Source organism: Ambystoma mexicanum, chromosome 6p (assembly GCF_040938575.1).
Source record: "Ambystoma mexicanum isolate Mex_15411 chromosome 6p, UKY_AmexF1_1, whole genome shotgun sequence".
Lineage (NCBI taxonomy): Eukaryota > Metazoa > Chordata > Amphibia > Caudata > Ambystomatidae > Ambystoma > Ambystoma mexicanum.
The window spans coordinates 690,486,415-690,501,846 of NC_090935.1; positions in this window are offsets into that span (position 1 = coordinate 690,486,415).

The following is a 15,432-nucleotide window of genomic DNA, read 5'->3' on the forward strand; positions in this document are numbered from 1 at the left end:
CTTATCCTGATGTCCCTCAATTGGGACTTCATAGCAACCGAGAGGCCCAGTAGCAACTGGAATCCTGTTTTTGCATCTTGAGACAACTTTGAGTGGTGTTCGATTCTTTTGAGCAGGCACACGAGCCATGGTACTACTTTGTGCACTCTGAGCTAACTTTGAACCACTTGCTGCATCTCAAACCATCCACATGACTGTTTGACACATTGGCACAGTCTGTCTCAAGCAATCGGACCGCAGGGTTTACATTCATCGGAGCAAGCACTGATTCAACCGGCTGGAAGAAAGCCATTGTATTTCTGTGACTCGACTGCTCCTCAAACTGTTGGAACACTTTTTCTCGCTGCGTTGAATGCACACTCAACCCTTCGGGAGCCTGCACAATCAACTCGCCTTGACACTAACTGCCAGTGGAATTGCATTGACTCGAACCATCTCAACAATATCTCTACCTCAGCTACAGCACTAAGAAGCCTGTGCTATTTAGCATCCCAACAAAATGATAAGGTACTGATAAGATGGCCTATCCATCTGGTCCACTTTCTGGACCATAGTGATGCTTGGGCACCTTTCTCCACCTTGTTAATCAAGACATAATCTTTTGAACAGTGACATAGTTGCAATTTGGTTGTATTCAACGATGCACGCAGTGATGACTCTCAGATGATATAATTATTGTTATATAATTGTTCTTTTATAACTTAATATCAGCGATTTGTTTGTAAGCGCGGATTGTGATTTGAACCTGTGTTGTGCTGCGTTGATTTGCTTCCAAGACAAATGTGTTGCCGGTGAGCTAACCTCCTCACCATCTTCAATGTAAGGCTGTTTATTGGTTACAGCAAACATCTGTGCAGTCATCTTAACAAGTACGTATCAGTAGGCCATGGTCATCCATCTATTCGCTTGTAAGGCATCTCTCTCAAATGTTTCCATGGAATACTCATCCAGCCAGCAGATGGGAGTTCCATGATGTCCTGAGCCAGAATACAGCACATCCTTCCCCTTTTCAACATTTAAACAAACAGCACACAACATGATATCACCATGCACGTTCTTCACCCTTATGACAGTGTGATCTGACTGGAATGCATATGGCCTGCTGTAGATGCATGTGACCAATCTCCACTGCCTGCTATAGAACAAGCAAAAGAGAATAGCATACAGAGGGTTGGAGCGGAGGAGATAGTCCCTCACATAGATTCTGAGGTAACCCTCACATAGAACAACTTCATTGAACAGACCCTGCTGCTTCCTTAACTACTGCATTACAAACATGTTGTTGGTTGTTCCTCATGTTTATAGCACCTTCCCTTGGAATGCATTCATTGTGATCCCACTCACAGTGCAATATCATGCATGGGTGTGCATAGTGCCAACTTCATAGTGGCAGCTTTCCCAACATGCTTGAAGTACATACTCTCGAGATGCATCAAATGTGCTCCTAAACACAGTCCAACCACAGTGCACAATAATTCACAGGTGTGCACCGTGCGCCACCCAATATCAACGCACCCGTAGCACATACTCTTGGGATGCATCAAATATGCTCCCAACCACAGTGCAATATAATGCATGAGTGTGCATTGTGCGCCACTTTGTATCAATGTGCTCGTAGCACACACTCTCTGGGATGCATCACATTTGCTCCCAACAACAGTGCAATATATTGTATGGGTATGCATACTGTGCCACCCTGTATCGGCGTGCTCGTACCACATATGTTGGTTAATTGTCAGACATCCTTAAATGTGCACTATTATCTGATTTTAATAGAGTCTGTACATTAACGTCATACACCTGCTTAATACATCTCATCCAAAGCATATTCCTTTTTTAAAAATGTTCCATTCCAATTCAAATACTTCATGTTCGACATTGCATTCAGGCCACATTATCTTTCCCATTCATTCCCTTCATGTTATAGATTGCATCTAATAATTAGATTATTGATTCAAACTATACGTTTCTTTCACCACGTGTGTGTATCCACCTTTCAAAGAAACATCATTGATATTTCAAAAAACGGCTGCTCATATTCAATGAGCATAACCTCGCCTCTGTGCACCTTTATATATTGCTTCTTAAACACATATTAAAATCCCACCCTTGATTTGATATGATATGATATGATATGATATGGTATTTGTAACGCGCCTATACACAGGTGTTTCAAGGCGCGACGAGACAGGGAGGGGAGGAACAAGGGGAGACAGACAACGATCCTACTAGGCCAGGTGTCATTCAGATCGCGCAAGTGCAGGGGTGAGGGAGGGGGAAAAGTGCAAGGGGAAGGGGAGGGGGGGAAGTGCAGTACAAGGTAAGTGGCGTAAAGTAATAAATAAATAGGGCCAGCTGGTGGCAAGTGCAAGATAAGTGCAGAACAAGTGCTGGGGAAGGGGGGGGGCTGTAGGGATACAGAGACAGTCCTGCAGTGCAGAGGGGTTCCAGGGCACCAGTGCAAGTGGAGAGTGGCTGGGCCCAGGACCGAGGCCGTTTAGAGTGGTCCAGTTGCAGGATCAGTGCAGTTTCAGTGAAGAATTAATTAGCTGTTCAGCAGGGGATAGGGAGAGAGAAAGCAGAGAGAAAGCAGAAGCAAAGAGGAAGGTTTTGTTATATATTCAATTAATATTACATATCTGTCATATGTCATATGTCAAGAACTGTTATGTAATTCAAGAGTTATCCTTTTGAAAGGTTGATATAATCAGCCAACCAAAATAAAAAAAAAAAAAAAAAAAAAAAGAGGAAGGTTTTGAGGTGCTTCCGGAACCGGAGATGGATCACTATGATTTCAAACCATAGAGCATTTTCTGCAGCCCCTTTTCCTTCTACTTCCGTCAGACATTGTTTATTTCGCATCAAGTTCTAATAATAGTTTCTTAATGTTAATTCCCTAGCGGTTTCCTCTTGTAACTGCACGTTTGGAACTTACCTGATGCACTTATCGCTTCCTCCTTCTGATGTCTGCTATATCATGGTCCCACTTCCAGTGATTTCCAACTTGTCACTAGGCACTTGCAAATTCTACGATCCTTCTTCGGAGCTCTTTGCGGAATTGTATTATTCCTTCCTTGTAACCACTATGAGGTGCATCTTTCCTTACGTTCACTGATCATTTTCAGCAAAGGGTCAAAGACAGTCACATTGGAACACGCCCAGAACTCCTGAATGCATTGCTGCATTGCTGTTTTCAGGAGCACTCTCCATTATGACAAGAAAGAGGGCTTGTGCCGAATGTTTTTAAATCATCCCACGTGAGTTATTGTCATCGCCTGCACTTTTCAAAGATGCACTAGGGCTTGTGCTGGCTCTCTATGCATGTCAACATTTTAGTTTATAAAACTACATCTTATGAGGACATACTATTAGTTTTGTTTATAAACTGCATTACTAATGTGTGGGACCATTGTTCAAACATGCTGATGTCTTTAAAGATTTTCAACGTTGTAGTTTGCGTTCTGTACTCACATTTTATTTTCATCTACATCTCAGCTTTCTCCAGGAGCTTGTACTTTGCTTCTCGTGTAGTCTTCATCATCTGTAGCATTTATATTTCCTCTGCGCATGGCACCCGTTTTTCCTTGTCACCTTTCTGCTCTCCACACCTGGTCACAGAGAGCTCCTCCTAATGTTTAATTATATTAACGGGAGGTGTCAATCTCTCTTTCTTTGTACTGTTCCTGCTCTCTGAAATTGTTACGTGGTCCATTGGCATCAGTGTGCTCTGCTTACTGGCATTTGTATTGTCTTTTCTGGGCCCCACTGGCTCTTTTGTGTTTTCTTCTTTCTTGTTGGCCTGCTTACCCTGTTAGCAAGTGGGTTTCTTCTTGAATTCCTTTTCCCATTCCGTGTGGATGGTTGGTCTTCTTGGGACAGTGGCTGTAGGTTAGACTAGTGTAGGCTGAATACACCCGCCCAAATACTAGGTGTCATATACAACTATCTGCATCTTCTGTATTCTCTTTACAGGGAGGGTCTTTGCTTGTGTTTTAAGTTTGCTATGGGCGTTTCTATTTTTTTAATAAACAGTCTATATATTTTAGAAATTAAATTGGGCATCATTTATTTTTGGGCCTGTGTACCTAGGTTGTTTAGGCTGCTAATACTATCGCTTCACACCCCTCCCTAAGAGTATAGCCTGGATTTAGCCCACATTAACACAAAAGCTGAAGGAGGTACTCAAGTTAGTCTGTGTCTGTTTTACCTTTATGATTGGGATCACTTGTGGTTTAGTGGTAGTGTGGTGCTGAGTAGATGGGTTTGCCAATAATCATCACTCTACTGCTGCAAAGCAGTAGACACTTTGCTAGACTCACAGTAGACCCCTCATCCCAAAATTGACACTTACTTCCTCAGACTAGCATAGGGGCCATCTCAGCACTACCACACATCAGGCTAACAGCCACATTCATCCTGACTGTGATGCATTAATCAGTACTCTAGCTGCCTATCAACCAACCTGGCTGTAAAAACCCCGCACATCAAAATGACCTCTTGGTGAGATTTGAGCGTACTCGTCGCCAAGTCCCAAGTCCCATCACAGTATATTGTGCACTTGCCTGATGCAGATGCCTCTCTCCAGGCCTTGTGTTGGGAGCAGGTGATCATCATCATCGTCAAGTTTATTGCAGAATATTAGTCAATAGAACATACATATAGAACAAATATAAAATTCCTCATAACAATCACATACTAAATCCATCACTACACAATAAAAACGATAAAAAGAACAGAAACATATGTATCACCTGTCATTAACATAGGAACACAATCTGAACTATATGTGGCATAGCTAAGCCACCTCCCAATCAGAACCCCTCTTCTTTGCCATGCTTTTTTTCAAATAACTTGCCAGGGTAAAATTAATCAGCATGTTAGGTGAGGACAGCAAGAACATCATTGCTGGTAAATGGTGCCTCAAACCACTGCTTTTAAGAATCCCCAATAACAATGAGTTCTTCAGATCAGTATACAGAAGTCAGAATAAAACCAAGTGAATCAAGGTCTCCACTTCCCCACAGCGACAGCACCTATTTGATCCCCCCATGGGGCTCTTCATCCATTATTAGGAAACTGCCCTTACAGGTAAAATATGAAGCCTTGCTTCAGTGAGAAAGAACCTGTGCTGATTTAGGGAATCTTGTAGAAGATATGCTGCTGGCCCATCTACCGGGGATAACGGAATATAGGATTTCACTTGGAGTTTCAGAAACATGGCATCTTCTCTGATAGCCTCCAAGTACTGCAGGGCCTTTGTCTTAAGCTCATGCCTGGAGACACTAGCAATAGAATTGGGATTCTCAATATACTTAACCATCAATATTTTAATCAATAGGATTGTAATGTGTGATACCCAACCTACTCTATTTTATCCACCCAAATATAGTATTTTATCTATCAGCTCCTTAGTAAGAGTACCAAATTGACCAGTGCAATGTGCCTGCCATGCTAGGATTGGTCTCAATATGATGTCAGTCAAATAGGTAGAGCCAGTTTCAATATAAACCAGGTAATTTGCTTTAGGAACGGGACCCGTTATGGAAAACATTATTGGTGATGTGTGCACTTGTTTTACTAATATAATTGCTAGTGTTGTATCTGATGCAGATATGTTCTGAAAACTTTTCTGTATAACATGTTGTGATAACCAAAAGGTATGTCTACTGCATTTACAGTGTGCAGTTTTTCTGAAATGTCACCTTGTACTGTCCATTATGCTTACATTCTCCTTAGCTTTGAGGTATTTCAGAACATGGAAATGGACCAATCCCCACCCTTGTCCGCCCTAATGCCTAGCCCTGACACATGCAGCAGGTGATTTCTGTGTTGGAGGTGTTCAGAATTCTGAGACGTCGAGTGTGCATAATATAGGGGCCTGCAATCAAACTACAGTTGCATGTAGTTGAAGAGAATCATGGGGGTGATGTTGATGATAATCCTGACACCACATTGTCGGGGTACCGAGAGTGTCACTGTTATAGGTGGTCGACAACCTCACCATGCTGGTGGATCAGGGTGGAGTGGGTGCTCTGATTTCGTTAGATCTGTCCGCGGCTTTTGACATGGTCGACCGCTCTGTCCTGTCATCCCGCCTGCAGACAGCTGGCCTCTCCGGGCCCGTCGTGGCCTGGTACGTATCTTTCTTCACTGACAGGAGTCAGTCACTTTCTTTACCTACTTACCAGTCTTCCTCTTGTACACTGTTTTGTGGTGTTCTGCAGTATTCAGCCCTGTCCCCATGCTTTTAAATATCTATATTTAGCCGCTGATTCACCTCATCCATTCTTATGGCTTTTGCTGTTATTCCTACGCCAACGACACTCAGATCCTGGTCCGACTTGATCAGAACCAAGTGACTGCAACCCATGAGCTGCTGGAGTGTTTGTCGGCAGTGGGGAATGGGATGAGTGTGAACTGGCTGAAGCTGAATAGGGACAAGACCGAAATTCTGGTGGTGCGTTCTCCTTCTGCTTCGGCTGTTTGGCTGCTTCTTTCTGGCCCGCCACCTTGAGTGATCTCCCTGTCCTGGTAAAGGTGGTTAGGAACTTAGGAATACTTCTGGCATCTGACCTAACAATGTCACCTCAAGTTCTCACTGTGCGCAAGACTGGACATTTTCTCCTTAGAGTGTTGCACAGAATTTTTCTGTTCTTACCCGTATGTCTGCCACCTCTGGTCGTAGCTTCATTAATTACTAGTCAGATTGATTACTGTAATGCACTCTATTTGCCACAACCCTTGGGGTTGATACGCCGTGTACAGCTGCTACAAAATCTGGCAGCTAGGGTGACAACCAACTCCACCTATGGAGCCCACATTAGTCCAGTGCTACGGTCTCATCACTGGCTCCCAGTGGCCCAGAGGATTACATTTAAATCTTTGTGCCTGGTGCATTGTGCCTTTTTTAGGCAGGGGCCAGAATACCTTTGGAATAAATTTGCCTTTATATCCCAGGGCGGCCAGCTCGTTCAGGTAATGCTAACTTAGTGGTAATTACGAAGGCCCGCTGGGCCCGTAATATAGCCTGACCAGGGGTGACAACAATATCTTTGGGGCCACCAATCAACCTTGCATTCTTTGCCGACCCAATTATCTTTTTTTACTAGAAGGGGTATTTTCCTGTCTCATGTCTGTTTCTTCTAGAGTTTTGAAAGGAAATTCTTCCTGGAACTTTCTCATGGGCAGTACATATTTGTCTTGTGAGTCTGGATGTCTGTCTCATGTGGCTACCCTTCCTGGGGAGAGGGGAACAAGGATACAGGGTTCAATATGGGATGTTAGAGAAGTTTAAAAATGCAACTTCATATTTGTTTGCTCAAGAGGTAGACATATGTTGTGCTTGGTTTTCAAAAGCAGAGACATCACAGAATGTGGGACTAATACCACTAGTGAAGAACCAAATACAATCTGTTCAGATTGTTGCACTGCTATTGCTGCTGCAGCTACAGACGGAAAGGAGGCTGGCATGCCTCAGCTACAGGATCTAGTTGCTTGATTTATTATGCAATATGCTTTTTTTTTAATGAAACACAGTTTTTTTTGTGTTAGAGAAGGCCTCTTTTACCTCTCTAGACAAATGTAAGGGTACAGTAGTGTTGTTTCTCATACACATTTGCAGGGGCTTCACTAATTCAGTGTATCATGAAATCCATAATAAACAATAACTAACTAACCATACAAAGGAATGCTGTTATTTGGTTAATTGTCTGTGGCTTTGGAATCATGACCAACCGATTTTCTAGAGGACGCTATTGGTCCATGACAAAATCATTACCAATGTAATGCACCATTCTCTACTCAGATGCCATTTCTTTTGAGAGGCTTTATGGCCTTTTTTATCAAGAACAGTTAATAGCACTCTACTGTTCTCCTTGCAAGCCTCATATGAGGGAGAATCCAGCAGGAGATCATTCACGTACTCCAGCAATGATTATTGAGGGAGTCTGATATCATTCAAATTCTTCTTCATTTGTTGGGAGAGCAAAGTGGGGGATTCAGTCTAGCCCTGGGGCAAACGGGTCCAGGTTTACTGGATTCCCCTATTGAAAATTTGAAAAGGTAGTGGTTATCCACATGTACAGGAACAGAGAAGAACGTTGAACACATATCGACTGCAGTAAAATGGGAGGCAGTCAGAGGAATACAGGCTAAGAGATGTGTTAGGTTTGGGACCACAGGAAAGTATGGAATAATCACAAAGTTCTCTTTCCGCAGGCTCTGCATGAAACAGTACATATTATTTCTGGGATTCTTAATAAGTAACATTGGTGGGGGGTGAGGAGTTGAATTGGCTAATGGTGGTGACAATAATACCTCATGACAGAAGGGATTAAATATAAATACCCTGGTCTTTACTGGTTTTGCATTGTGAATGTATCCAACATCGTTATCATGTACAGACAATGAGGACTGCTATCCTGTGTTTATAAGAACATTCAAGTCAGGTGACCATTCTCTTCCCTGTGTGACACAGTCTCAATATCAACTGTTTGGAGTACAGTTAAAACTGGCACAGCATTTTGCTCAGGAAAACTTAAGAATCTACCTTCATATGACTACAAAGTACAATGAATAGTACTTCTAAATGAGTATATAATTAGGTGGACCAGAGCAGTGGGACTAAGTAGAAACACATGGGTATAGGATTTGTGACACAGTATTAAAGTAAACGGGTCTGTTATTGGATGGGCCATAGGTATGTTAGCGATTCCTGATACCCTTGCTGTCTCAGAAGACAGTGGGGCATCAGGAAAACAATCAGAATGAAGGGCAGATCCACTAGCACTGGCATAAACTAAACAAGGTACCATTTTCCTTCTGCTTCAAACTTTACCTATGGCCCTTCCTGGTATATACGTGTGAATGGGTCAATAAAGAGAGCATCCTCTGCATTAAGTCAGAAGGAAACAGAGCCTTCACCAAAGGATGCTTGGGAGAATGTAGGGTGCACCTCGGTGCACTAGCGGTGGCCACACAGTAAAGGTGAGATTTTATATGATGGCTAAACAAGATGATGATTTGGTTAAGTGGTATTTGGACATGGGGTATTTTATTTTGCTGCTCATTTTTGCCAGGATCATTATAATTATTCTGATAGATATTTGTTGTGTCTTGATATGAGCGTGGAAAAAATAAGTGTAATTTTAGGATAGGTAGGCTGGTCTGAAAAGATTCAGAAGACTATGGTTTATCTGGTTTCTGGTCTGGTGAAGGCTGGTGGATCCTACACTGTTTCTGGTATTTTGATTAGGTAACTAGTTAGCAACAGGACTAATATAAAAAAGGGACAAAGGGGGACTACTCAGTCTGGGAATGCATTTCTGCTTGAACTAAATACAAAAAATGAGTGCCCCATAAACTCTTTCAGCAGCACTCAGGAGAATCCTCGAAAGCCCCCCTCCCTTCTCAGGGGCAAACATGTTTGGAGTCAAAGTATTAGTGGTACAAGGGCAACTCACATGGTGAGTGGAGCTAAACCAAGGGACAGAAAATGGGCAACTAACATAGTAAAGAGGTGGAAAACCGTCTTTAGGGAACAACTGCACATTTAATGGACGCTAATAACAGTACTGCCGTGTGCATATTTCTTGAGGTGTGTCGTCTGATAACACAAGGTAACAGGCGTACCCAATTCCCTATCACTGTCCCTTTTGATTTGGATAAATTCTTAGCTTTAATGCGCAAAGAGGGAAAGTGAGTCTGAGATATTGGACAGTGTATGCAATATGCCTTGAGGAAGCTATGATGAGGCATAAAACAGTAAGGTTGAGGGGCCCTAAAGATACCAATGGACAGATAATGGGACACATTCATGTTCAGAGGGAAAAGGGGTGGGTGGATCATCCACCCTTTTATGCCCCCAGATCATAGAAAAGAATGGGGATGAGAAACAGGATGATGAAATCTCCTTGGGCATTTTTTACTTTTTCACTAGTGTCTGTAGCAAGACAATGGTGGGGAAAGCAGGAGGTAGGATCAAATACCCCAATGCCAGGTGCACACAGGTGCACACAGGTGCCTATCACAGGGCTGCAACAAATATCAGCACCTGCCATACAAGTGCAACCGGGCCAAGCACCTCATTTGCCCCTGAAGCAGTGCTTATTCAGACCGCACCTCCCTCTTATACCACGTCTATATGAACCTGGCTCTAATATATTAAAAGGGCCACCGAGGCAACTTCCAGGAAATGCCAGTGGCAGAAGATGAGGGTCCACAATTACTGGCTATCCATGTCCCATGGACACTACATGATTTGCGTAACCTAGCAAATGAGTTTCCTAACTTTAGAGAGGAACAACAACAGTTAATTGAGGAAATACTAACCATTATCCAATGATATAACCCTGCCTGGGCTGATATGAATCAGCTCATGAGCATAGTGATGATTAACACAGTACGCTAAGGGACCAGGTACAGACCCAGGCAAAAGGGACACCATAGAACAAGCTTGTAACAGATTTATAGCTGTCATACCTCAGATATTCCTAAGAAAAATGGATTGGGATAAGATCGGGAATAGCAAGAAAAAAGGGGTATCACCAGCAGATTGCTTAGATAAATTAAAGATAGTATTCACTCAGCAGTCAGACATCACCAAGCATGACGAGATAGATCAGGAGGTAAAAGCCATTTCCTTTGTTTCTTCTTTGCAGCCCAAGATACAGACATAACTCAAATAAGCCATTGTTAGTGCTAGCTGTGTTTGAAAATCATTGCCCAAAGGCTTGTGCTTGTATCAACTCATTCCTGCAGGAGAGAGTAATGAAGGTCTTCTCAGAATCCTCTAATGCCACACTGAGTCTGATCAAATGTGGAGTCCACCAGGGCTCCTGCATTGCCCCTACTCTATATAACCTCTACACCAGACCTCTGTTCTGTATTCTAGACTCACTGGGCATCTCATATACCAATTATGCAGATGACACCCAGGTGCTCATACCCCTATCGGGGGACTATCGCACTGATACGGATACCCTCAACCTCACCTACTCCACCATTCAATCTTGGATGGCAGACAACTGGCTCTGTCTAAACAGTGAAAAAACAGAACTCCTGCTTATCGGGTCTCTCCTCACACTGAGCAAACTCGACAAAGAGTATCAGGCCTTCAATATAGACAACACCTCCATCGCAGTATCACAAAGCATTAAGACCTTGGGCGTATACGTAGAACCAAGCATGAACATGGACAGGCATGTCAATGCTATAGCTTCCTCAGCAGCGTACCACTCCAAATTGATCAATGCTATCAGGCCATTCCTCACCCAACAGAACTGCATTACCATAGCCAGAGCTATCACTGACTCCAGATTTGACTATTGCAATGCCCTCTTCATCGGTACCTCTCAAAGAAACCTGGCTAAACTCCAGATTGCCCAGAACAATGCCTTAAGGGCAGCAACAGGCATTTCACGCAGGGAACACATCTCATGGGTTAGGAGAGAGGCACACTGGATACCTATCAAAGAAAGGGTGGTCTTTAAAACACTTGCCTTAACACATAAATGTCTTCACGGACTCGCATCCCCGCATCTCAAACAAAGGATTTCCAAACAAACAGCGACCAGACCCTCCAGGGCCGCCTGTGCCAACCGCATCCTGATTCCTCATACGCGTAGAGTGCATGCTGGGGAGTCGAGCTTCCCAACAATGGCAGCATATCTCTGGAACAACCTCCCGAACGAGATCAGATCAATCGAATCCCATGCTGCCTTCCGTAAGGCCTTAAAACTATGCTCTTTTTCTAGAGGGCGTACCCATGTAAGATTCCTGACATATGCTTCACCACTGTATGTTTCACATCTTACAATGTATAACACTGTTTCTCTGTAACTGTACCAACCAAAGCAAACATTATATACTTCTTGGGCCACTTATTGTAACCCTCAAGCAAGCCTTCTTAAGTATCCTTGATAGCGCCTCTATGCCCGTGGGCTGCAGTGCGCTCTACAAATACAAAAATAAAAAAATAAAATAAATTGTGACTTGCCAGTAACAAAAGAAAGAGAGTTTTGAGAATAAATGAATTCAATTACAATTGCAGATCTTACAAGAACAGGCACATCCTACTCTTAATAGTAAGGGGCAGGTTTCGGGGAAGATATGGAGGTAAGGGAAGAGACGAGGGAAGATTAACCCAACTGCCAGCCCCCTCAGGACAACAGGTACAGGAATGTCTACAAGGGGGCACAGGACAGCAGCAAATGGCAAGGCAGCATGGGATTGCAGAGCCCCCTTCATACTATATCAACTCATCTATATGTAACTACTGTAAGCAAACAGGGCAAAAGAAGAATTAGTTCCTTTATAGACCCCAGTGTAATATGTTCCCTAGTTCTCAGATGCAGGGTTTTAATCAGGCCTCCGCTATAAGTGAACCAGGATGTTTTCCAAACCAGTGTCCTGCAACTCCTAAGACCCTCCCAGGCCCTAACTGTGATGCTGGAAATTATTTACAGAGGGACAGGGCCTCCTGTCATTGTCCTACAACTTCTCTGTATGTGTTTACTCTATGTTCTCTGCCACTGAGGTCCAACCTGGACCTCTGGTAGTGCAGCTGTTTGTTTTATCTTTTATTGAACAACAGCACTGGGATACCCTTATAATAATTCTTTAATGTGGTATAGAATGAAAATAAATTCAAACTTTACACATATTACAATTTAAAAATTACAAAACATTAAACTTAGATCATAAATATACACAGATATATAAAAAACATAAGTAAATCTCAAATATAAAAACAGCAACTAAAAAGGAACAGTTACACACCACCTTTCCTTATAGAATATACAGACAATCATATCGGAGTAGTGACTAAGTTGGAGTTGAAATTAGTATATTTAGGAATAATGATCAATTTCTGTCTCAAATAAGGTACTCTATGTATTCCTTGATCTCCTCAATATTGGGATAGTTCCAGTCCACACTCCAAATCAAGTTCAACCTGTTGCCAGATATTGTAAAGTGCAATGAATAAATGCATATTGCTGGTGTTAGTGCAATAGCGGCAGAAAGACATTTTGCGTATAGTTGCAACATCATGTACGAATTCACCCAAGTGATGTAGAATTGTGTCCTTCAGTATCTGGCATTCAGTGAGAAGATGTCTGGCTGTCTCTAGGCATTCTGAGGATTTACAGAGACGGTAAGTACGCTCATCAGCCGGGATATTCTCCCATGCACCTCTAATGTACAAAGTAGGCAATTGCTCTAATCTAAACAGGATGATGAAGCGTCTAAGTCTTCTAGAGAGGCATAGGTATAGGTAGGCTTGAGGTTTCATGAAATTATACAATCTATATTTCACAAAATGAGGTTTAAGGCTACTTAGGTGTGCAAAATTCTCAAGCCAATCCCAGAGGTCTACTTTTTTTTCTAGTGCATTTAAGGTTTCCTTGGTGACAATTGCCCCTCTATGTGTCCATCCAATGTCGAAGAAAAATTCAGTCATATCTTTATGTAGGGGCGAAGTAGTATATTTTTTGGTCACCTCCTGATGGATCACAGTTAATAAGGGGTTAATAGAGCCACCTATCATCTTAAGGTGAAACCCTGCTCTTTTCCTCAGTACCATTGCTTTCAAAGAGGGGAGGCCCAATTCTAGTCTAATCAGGGCCATCGGTACCCCAGGGGGTAACCCTAATATCCGTCTCCAGAACTTGCCCTCCAGCACTTGCAGCCACGAAAGATCCATTGTATGCAGTGACTCAAGGCCATAGATGATCATGGGGCAAACACTTGGATGTAAAGATGGCGCGTCCCCCAGAGGGTAAAACCACCCTGCTTATTTGTAAAAGAGGAAATTAGTGAGGTGACTTGCATGGCCCTAGTGATTCGACCCTGTCTACAGAGTGAGTAATCGCCAATGGGCTCAATTTCAACTCCTAGATAGCGATATGATGGAGCGTAGGGTATGAGATTTCCATGTACTATCAAATTCACGCGCGATACTCTTCTCCTAGTAAATCTTAGCACCTTTGTCTTATCCAGATTAATGGTCAAGCCATTTATCCTGGCATAATCCCATAGGGCAGAAGCAGAACACCTCAAGCCACCTATGGTATTATCAAAGACAACCAGATCGTCTGCATATGCTAATACCGCGCACGATACTTCACCTACTTTAGGAGGGCAGTTATCAACCTCGGCTAACACTGCAGGGATGTCATACACATAAAGATTATAAATCAGGGGTGCTGTGACGCATCCCTGTTTTACCCCACTGTCTTGGATCACATTTCGGGTCATGTTTCCTTCCTGATTCAATCTAAGGCACACCGTAGTATTTTGATGGAGTAATCTCAGATAATATAATAGACCTGACGGGCATCCCAATTTCTCTAGCTTGGCCCATAGCCTCACTCGGGGGATGGAGTCAAATGCAGCCTTAAAATCAATATACAAGGCGTATAACGGGGGCTGCCCCTTACTAAGTGCCCGTGTACGGAGTATAACCATTACCAAAAGGTTATGTGAGGTGGAAAAGTCCCGCCTAAAGCCGCATTGAAATCTGCTGAGTATTTTATAATTTTCTACCCATTTCTGCATCTCGCCAAGCAATAGTGAGGCAAACAGTTTACCTGAGATATCCAGCATGGATAGAAGCCTATAATTATTAGGGTCAGTACGACTTCCTTTTTTAAATACAGGAATTAGAATGGCTGTTTGCCAGACTGGGGAATAATCCCCTGCTCTAAGATCTTGTTGAAGAGTAGGGAGAACAAGTCAGCCCAGAATAAAAGATGACTCACTACGTTAGCTAGCCGTTGGGTCCAGGGGCTCTAGAGGACTTAAGAGCAGCTATTTTATTCCGTATTGCCTCAGCTGAGACATCGAAAGGCAGCTGGGTAGGGGCCTTCTCCGAAGATCTATTCAAGGTTTCCACTCCTCCTGAGTTTCGGCCATATAAAAATTTTTCCCATGTCTCCTTACTTATTGGATTAATTAAAGGGCCTTTGGCCTTCTCTCTGTTCTCATTTAGGAGTGACCAAATGCCACGGGAATTTCTAGAGCAGATAGTTTGTACCAACTGCTGGTGTCTAAAGTTTTTCTCTGTTATCTAAATGTTCTTAATCTCTGCTCTGTATCGATTTTTGATTTTTCTTAATTTCTCGCGATACAGGGCCCCAGATAGGTTCATAGATTTCAGACCTCGAATATCCACTCTTAATCCTCTCTTGGCATCCCTAATTTCCCTATTGAACGGAAGTATAACCCCCCCTGTTTTTAGCAGATGTCTCTTATTAGCCGTGGCATGCTGACCTGAGAACCTGGATACCCAATCTTCAATCTCATTTATCGTCATAAGTTTGAAGTCACAGAAGCCTAGAGCTGAAATAGGTTCAAGAGCTTCAGTGGCCAATCTTATGTTTCTCTCGGACCACACTATTCTGGATCCTGCACAGTTGGCTTGGATGCTACCCA